At 46.5% G+C, this 8,049-nt stretch overlaps 1 pseudogene; it reads left to right on the top strand.

Annotated features, from left to right (window-relative positions):
- The first annotated feature begins 687 nt into the window (after positions 1–687).
- Positions 688–2,961, top strand: LOC128313739 (disintegrin and metalloproteinase domain-containing protein 21-like; annotated as a pseudogene).
- The last annotated feature ends 5,088 nt before the right edge of the window (positions 2,962–8,049 follow it).

Below are 8,049 nucleotides of genomic sequence, written 5' to 3'. Positions count from 1 at the left end.
GCATGCTACCAAAGTTACCTCCACTCCCTGGCATCTCCAGCTGACGAGGGAACCACACATGCGTGGGAGGAGACTGCCAGAGGCCAGGAAAGAACCCCAACAAGGGATTAGAGTGGAAAACCCCTGGGGCTCACACATGGTCAGCAGTACTTTCTGTTCTCCCCAGCTGGCATAAGAAAATACTAAAATACAACCTTGTACTTCACCAATCATGACATAGAATACTGGGAAATGTTTTCCTCAGTAAACTCAGAGGAAGCTTCAAAGCAAAAACCAAAAGAAACAATTTGCTTAAAAACTAATATTTAACCAGAATGACATGAAAAACGACAAAGCTATTTTTTTCATCACCAATAAAGGTAAAATTGACAATGTCCACCTCCACATATCAAGAAAGTAGGAAGCATCAGTCTCCATAATGAGGAAAGGTAGTCATCGATAGAAAGTGACCCAGACATACCACAGGACATGGAATTGATAGAGAAGTTCAGGATGTTAAAATTGCATATCCCATATCCAAGTAGCGGAGGAAAGATGGAATGTGTTGAATAGAGCCATGTCTCTGGGTCCAAGTCCCCACTATGCCCATGTGAGCACTCTTGAACTGGCCCATCTGCTGCTTCCACATCCACCCCAGCTGAACTGTTGTGTAGGGTCACCCAATGCCACACCCTGGGACTGTTACCTAACCCCACAAGTGGCTTCCAGGTGCAGGGTGCTGGCCACCTGGCTCAGCAGTCTGTTCTGTCAGATGGCCTAGACGTCACTTTGCTGAGGATCCTCCATTTATCCACTCTCACTGGCAGATGTCCCTGAGCAGGGGCATGAGGCTGGCAGAGGGCCAGATCACGCTGAGGGCGTCCCTCTTGAAGTTTGCACTCTGGGCAGTGCTATCTCCTGTCCAGGGTTCTCAAGGATGCCCCTCATGCCACTATCCACATGCAGCACAAGAAACTCTTTTGGTCCATACATCATCATTTTGGTTCATAAATACATCATTTTGGTCCATACATCATCTGCTGATGATGACTCAGGATGATCAGAGAGACTTGCAGATGGGTTACACATCCATGCCTCCAGACTGTTACTACCTCAGCTATCTGGAGAAGATTCCTCTTTCCATGGTTACCATGGGCATGTGCTATCAGGGCCTTAAAGGTATCGTGAAGTTGGATGGCATTGCCTATGAAATCAGACACCTCAGTGATTCGCAACATTTGAACACATTTTTTTCTCAGAGAGTGGCAGACACCAATGCAATGGGACCTACTTATAACCTGGAATATAAGGAGGATAGGGAACACCCTGTTCCTCAAGAAAATGCCAGTGCAGTGCTCAGGATCTCTACTAAGTTGTAGTCATCCCATCACGGAATTTTGCTCTCAGTTCCAAAACAATATATAGTGTGTCCAACCATGTGTCAAAATGTGCCCAATTCCTAATAAGGCTAATTAGCTTAATTGACTCATTGTTTCATGGGATTGATGTAAGTTACTATATTGGTTTCATAAGTTATAATGAGAGAGATCCAGCTAACGTGGGCAAATATGTGTTGCACCAGAGTCCTTTTTTTTCGATTCTATGAGTCCAAGGGTTTTCGAATTCTTAAACCAAATTCATACTTAATTGCGATTTGAGATGGATCCCATGAAGTTAATTTCAGTCCAGCTGTATGCAGTATATGCCATCCACAAAGCCCTATCATGATGGGTTATTTAGGCAGATATTATTTACTCTTGTCTGTCATAGCAACATTTCAGATTGCAAAATATATTGGTTTGTGGGTTGACACTGATGAATATGCTTGCCAGAAAAGATCCAACTGCATTAGGACCCAATTAACTGGTATAATGGAAGTTTTCAGTAAGTGTTCTTTCATTCATATGCAGCACAAAATCAGGGGCAGATTAGGCAAGTGCCTCTTCAAATCTAAATGGTGCATTGAAATAAAAGCCTGACCCACAATCATTTTGGAAACTACATAGCTGACCCAGGCAAGAATTGTGACTGCAACTCCTTAGAGCAGTGCTACAGCAATCTATGCTGTATGAGTGATTGTATTTTAACCCATGGCAACAAATGGAATATAGGCAGATGCTATACAGACTGCCCCAACTCCACTGCTTGGACACTCAGCATACCAATCAAAAATATATTTGATCCTCCAGAGTCCTGCCGTGGGGTGTCCTTGTCGTGCCCTGATGACTTCCATATGTAACATGGTACCCCGTGCACTGAAGAGGCGTGCTGCTATCATGGAAACTGCACTGAGTGCACTTTGCACTGCCAAGAAACTTTGGCAGAAATTCTGGGAAAGGTGAAGATGTCTGCTATACCATAAATCACAAAGGCAGCCGACATGGACACTACAGAAGACAACGGGGAATTCAACGCTGAACCTGTTCCCACACAGACGTGCCATGTGGAAGGCTGCAGTGTAGTAATGTCACACATCTCCCTCAGCTGCAAGAGCATGTTGTATTCCATCTGTCTGAGATCCAGGGTTCTGGTGTTTGGGGCTGGATTCACATTGTAGCACAGGAACAACTGAGATTGGTCATGTGAGAACTGGTACCTCCTGTGCTCCTGGAAAGTTCTGTCAGGATACCTACTGCAATGGCAGTGTGGCTCAGCTGAATTATGACTGTATCCCGGAGAAATGTCACCGTCACATTCACAGTCACAGAGGGATGTGCAACCATAACAGGAACTGCCACTGCCACATAGGTTGGGATCCGCCATGGTGCACTGGATGAGGCACTGGTGGGAGCAAAGACAGTGGACACCTCCAAGAAGAATGCGGCCAGTCAGGCAAAGTCCTGAATCCCTGGTATATCTCAGAGTGGTTTTTGGTCCCGTTTAAGCCATAATAGCTGCATTCCTTGTGGTGTTGCCACAAATGTCAGAATTATCAACACCAAGAAAGTTAAGAGAGCGATTGTTGGTGAAGACAACCCATAATTCAGCCTCCAGACCCCTGAACAACTATAATCAAATCACCTGGTGCCTCTGTGAAAATACAGTAATGAGGCAGCACAGCTGACATCCATGTTTCCAGGGTCTGTGAGAGACACAGGGATCCACAGGCACATCACAGATCTGACACAGGTTTCTCATGGGTCACTGATGAAAACTCTGAAATAAAACTTAAAAACTGCATGGTTGTGCGCTCTATGTGTATGTCAAAGCTTCCAAGAGTCCAAACATAGCCTGAGATTATTTTCAGAGGACCTGAGTCAGCATCTGTGTCTTGAACTGAGGTATATGCTTCCAGAATTAAGAGAAGTTGACACAAGCTCTTTTAGGGACAAATTCATGAGTTTTCTCCAAAACTGTGCTCTTGCACACTTAACATTTCTCATTCTCCAGGTAATCTGTCTTCCCCCAGTCCCAACGTGGGTTCAGGGTGTTGGTGGGCTATCACCCACCCACACTGCCTGTCCCACACTGGGATGTCTGTGGGCTGTGAGGGAATGGGGACTGGCATTAGGTTCCACCTAGCACAAGCTGTGCCTCCCTGGAGAGCAAATTTCCAAACGTGGGAGACTGAGACCATGAGGTTTAAAGGAGCACCAAGTGAAATGAATCAGAAAGGTAGGCACAAGTACTTATGAATGACTCTGTCATCCAGAGGGAGCCTGGTGAATGTGAATCCCTGCTCTCTTTCTCTTGCCTACTTTTCAATGAGTTTAACCTTAGATAAGGATCTGCCTAGGATTCCAACTTTGGTTTTCCGAGTGCCTTCTAGAATAACCACACAGAGGTGAGCCTGTGAAAACTAGAGACTTCAGACCCATCTACTCTCAAGTAGTCAGGTACATGCTACTCTGTTTTCTATGTCCTTATCACTGGGAATGTGGGATGGAGACCTGTCCTTCCCTTGGTCCTTATGCCCCCTTGTTCTGGGCTCTATAAGTCATAAATCCTGTGCCTCCATTTCCTTTGTTGGGGGTTCACTGAAACTCCACCTTGATTCAGCAGGGCCCCGTGCATCTCATGTACCCAAAGCAAGAGCTCAGATGCCTAGGGAGCCACCTGTCCACCCCCTGAGCAATGGCTCTTGCCTCTTCCTTCAGCAGGACACAGTCTACATGTTCTTAATTCTGTACAACAGCTGGGGTCCCCAACACATTTGTCCCCAAGGATGGGATTGGGGGCCTAGGTGGTGACTTCCAACAATGCGTTAGTACTGAGAATGGCTCACTCATTCCTCACCCCCACATCTCAGCTGTTCTGGGAAGGAGCTAGTGTTTGCTGGTGGTCTGTAGCTGTCTTTGGGCTGATGCCAGGTTTTGCCAGAAACTCCCATCATAAGTTATCAGAGCCATAATAGGTCAGACTCCCTGCAGAGACCAACAAGCAGGCACCAGTCTGGGGTTCCAGAGGTGTGTATTTCCTATTCACCTCCAAAGGAGGTGGACACCGAGGACAGTGTTCCTAGATTAGTGTCAAAGAAGACACCCGCTACTGTGTCTACTGTGTTGTGGCCAGCACAATGGTGTTGTGTCTGATTAGCCAGCCCTAGCTAGTGATGGAGGCAAATCTACAAGAAGCATCATGGCACCCAGGGTGGAGGTCTTGGCCAAGGCAAGCTCCCCCTAGTTGCTGAAATCCTCGCTGCTGTGACCAATGGCTCCCCACCTGTCAGGTGTTGAGTGGGACACCTCAGTGTGGGAGGCCACAGAACACGAGTCTGGGAAGAGCTAATTTCTATCCCAAATTTTCCCTGTCATGATCCACTACACCAACATGTCCAAGGACCAGCGTGAGAGACAGAAATGTTGACAGGCACTATACAATCATGGACATGCAAGGCTTCCTGGAATCATTTGTCCAAAGGGAGGGAGACAAGGACATTGATTGGTTCTTGTGGGTCTTCATAATTGGCTCCAAGCTGTTGTTTTAAGCACTTGATATGCTGCAGATGTCTGGATTGGTCCAAGTGCCCCAGATTCATAAATCACTGAAAAGCTCAAGGTATCAACAGCCTGTTTACTTACAGACAACATGTGGAGCTTTCAGTCTTTTCACTGTATCAAGTGCTTATGACAATCACACCAGGGCACAGGTCAGGAGACACAGACCAAATAAAAGGGGAAGGCTCTGAGGAAGAGGCTTCCCAGGGCCCCAGAGCCCACAGAGTTAGGAAGAAAGAAGTTCTGATTCCCAGTACATGGATTTTTGTGGCATGACAGCACAGGCCCACTGGGAGAGGTCAAGCCCAGGTGACGCAATCCAACTCTAAGATACAATGGGGACAATTCAATGGGTGTGGTTCTTTTTTTTTTTTTTTTTTTTTTTTTTTGCCTTATGTCATGCACCCATGAGCCCTTGTCCATTTCCAACCTGGAGGAGAGGCACTTGACAACAGAATCTAAGGAGTTATTCTTGAAAGACCACTCTGATTAAGCCTTGTGCCAATACAATTCATGGAAATACCAGCTTTAGTGTAGCAGGCATTAGCATGTATGCCATAGTCAAATGTGAAAAGGAGAATTTTCAAGAAGCCCAAGACTTCTTTGCTGCAAAGGCTGATGGCTCACCACCTCCAAAGATAGGAGGCCACAGGAGTGTCCCAGCGGCATATGGAGCTTGGGGGCCTCTTTTCTGCCGCATTCAAGGGGTGGCACTTCAACCCAGCTCTCTTGCTCTGGAGATGATGCCCACACTTCTCTTTATGGGCAGCTCTGAGAAGCGGGGTCCCTAATGTAATCTCATGACAGCCCAAACACAAGTCAGAAACTTTGATCAGACTCTTTGGGATCTTTAAGCGAATGCTGTTCCTACCCTTTGGGTGGGTGCCATCACTTCTCTGGACATGACAGCCCTGGTACGGTGGAGCTGGGATCCCAGTAGGTGGGAAGATGCCAAGGCCCCTGCCTAGGGACCCGGCGGTTTGTGGAGCATGTCCTTACTCCTGGGAACACTGCCTGTATATTCTGTAATTACCCTGTAGGACACAGACATAGACAACACTTTATTTCTCTTATTGACCCTGAAGCCAAGGTATATTGCTTCCCAGGAACCCCTCCAAATATAAGTGTGGTGCCCTTTAGCTTATGAGGTAAAGGGAGGTATAGTAGAAGGGTCTCAACATCCCTTTGATGTCACTATTGGAAGAATATTTACTGAATCTCTTTTAGCAATGGTGGCCCCTTTGACCCTGCATTGTTTTGTTAATGGTGTGGATGCCCTCACATGCCATCAAGGCCAGTGGGAACAAACCCAGTGCCTGGACTTCCTCAGGGGGAGCTAATATCAGGAGTCTGTAGGACTGCAAACCACACCCCCCACACACACACACCCAAATAAGACAGTATATATACATCAATATTGTGTTCAATAGAGGACTGAGTAATTGCAGCCCATAATCAATATTTACTGAAGAGGAGGGGTCATTAAACATGCCGTTTCTCCTTTCAGTCTGCCTATTTGACAGGCATTAAAGCCCCCTCCTAACAGGTGGCGCTTTACAGTTGACAACTGAAATGTAAATTCCCAGCTGTTCATAAGATGGCTCACGTTCCCAAGACTGTCTAGGCAATTCAGGGTATCTAAAGCGACACAGAGGAGACTTTGGCATGACTGAGCTAGCCAGTATGTCCCATTCAGCATCGATGAGCAAGGAGTCCCAGCCACAGTCTGCTCTCAACATGTACATCTCTACCCAGCTGTCTTGGGAATTCCTAACAGCCCAAACAGTGCCAAGATGTTAGGCTGACCAGCTCATGTAGAGCCTGTCATGAGTTCCCACTGGTCTGGGCAATTGAGGGTCACTGTCACTGGTCAATTATCATGCATTCCTGAAAGTTTGTGAGACATGGGATCAGCAGTCCGTCAGCAGCTATAAGGTGGGTTTTGTCACCTGACTGAGCTACTCCAGATTTTCGGCCTACTTTCATATGACTTGTGCTGTTAGGCAGCCTTACCTGGAAGTGGCTGAGCTATGCCACTTGATGCACAGATGGTCTGAGTGCCAATGAAACATTTTGGGATCTTGAAAGTGTTTGTGCCATGGGGGTTACCCTGGAGCACCTAGTGACCATCTGGCACCAGGTTGCCTTGCTATGTCACCAAGAGTGAGAAGCCAGCACCATGACTATCTTCATACAAAGGGAAATATTCACTCCCAATACTTCACCTGAGCAAAGGACCATCCCGAATCTTCCATCAAAGTTGTGGTCCCAATCAATGCAGTGGAAGGAAAGGCAGAGTGACATTGTCGTGCTGGTTGTGGATACCACACCCTTCCATATGTCCATCCACATGGTGCATTCACCTGCTTGCATTGGCAGGAAATAACACTACTTTGGGGGCTTACTTGCTATCCTGATGTCAAAACAATTGACAATCAGACTGATTATTTACTGTAGACGGGACTTGGAAAACTGGTGTAAGGGTCTGTGTCTGACCTGCTGAGATAACTACACAGGTGAATGGGGCAGATGCATTCTGAAGACAGACAGTTGTAGAGGTTCAGAGGGAGAGCAGGAAATGTAGTCAGTCTTTTAATAGTGGGGGAAAGGGCAGGTTCAATTTTAAAAAGTTTGTTTTTCCTGACAGGAGAAAGCCAGAAAATGAAACTAGGTAGAAATGCAGTTTCTTGAACTGTGACCTACTATGTGATCCCATGTGCTTCTGGAGCCTGGGAATTGGCTCTGGGAATCCTTACCTATGGTCGTCGTGGGGATGGCCATCCAGGGTCTTGACGATGGCATTTTCTGGAACTATTTTGTGCAGCTTGCATGAATCCAGAGGCATCTTTCCCTAATTTTGATGGCAGTGTATTCGGTTAGCAGTTCGTCATAAGGTGCTTCCCAGTGAGGTGGCACTGGTGCTCTCTGAAGACCTGATGAGCCTTCCATATTCTGTAGAAAGGGTGGTAAGGCTAGTCAGTGGCAGAGGCCATGTTCTTATTGTCTGTGGATGATATGACCCAAGTGTACCAGTTACTTCTTGGACATGGCTATGCATGGCATCAACTTGGTCATAGCAGTTATCATAAAGTTCACTCAATCAGTAAAGAAAGTGTTAAGGATTCCTTTCGAA

Source organism: Acinonyx jubatus, unplaced genomic scaffold, assembly GCF_027475565.1.
Source record: "Acinonyx jubatus isolate Ajub_Pintada_27869175 unplaced genomic scaffold, VMU_Ajub_asm_v1.0 scaffold_21, whole genome shotgun sequence".
NCBI lineage: Eukaryota > Metazoa > Chordata > Mammalia > Carnivora > Felidae > Acinonyx > Acinonyx jubatus.
Note: the sequence above shows the minus strand (reverse complement) of the source record. Positions and strands in the feature narration are given on the sequence as shown.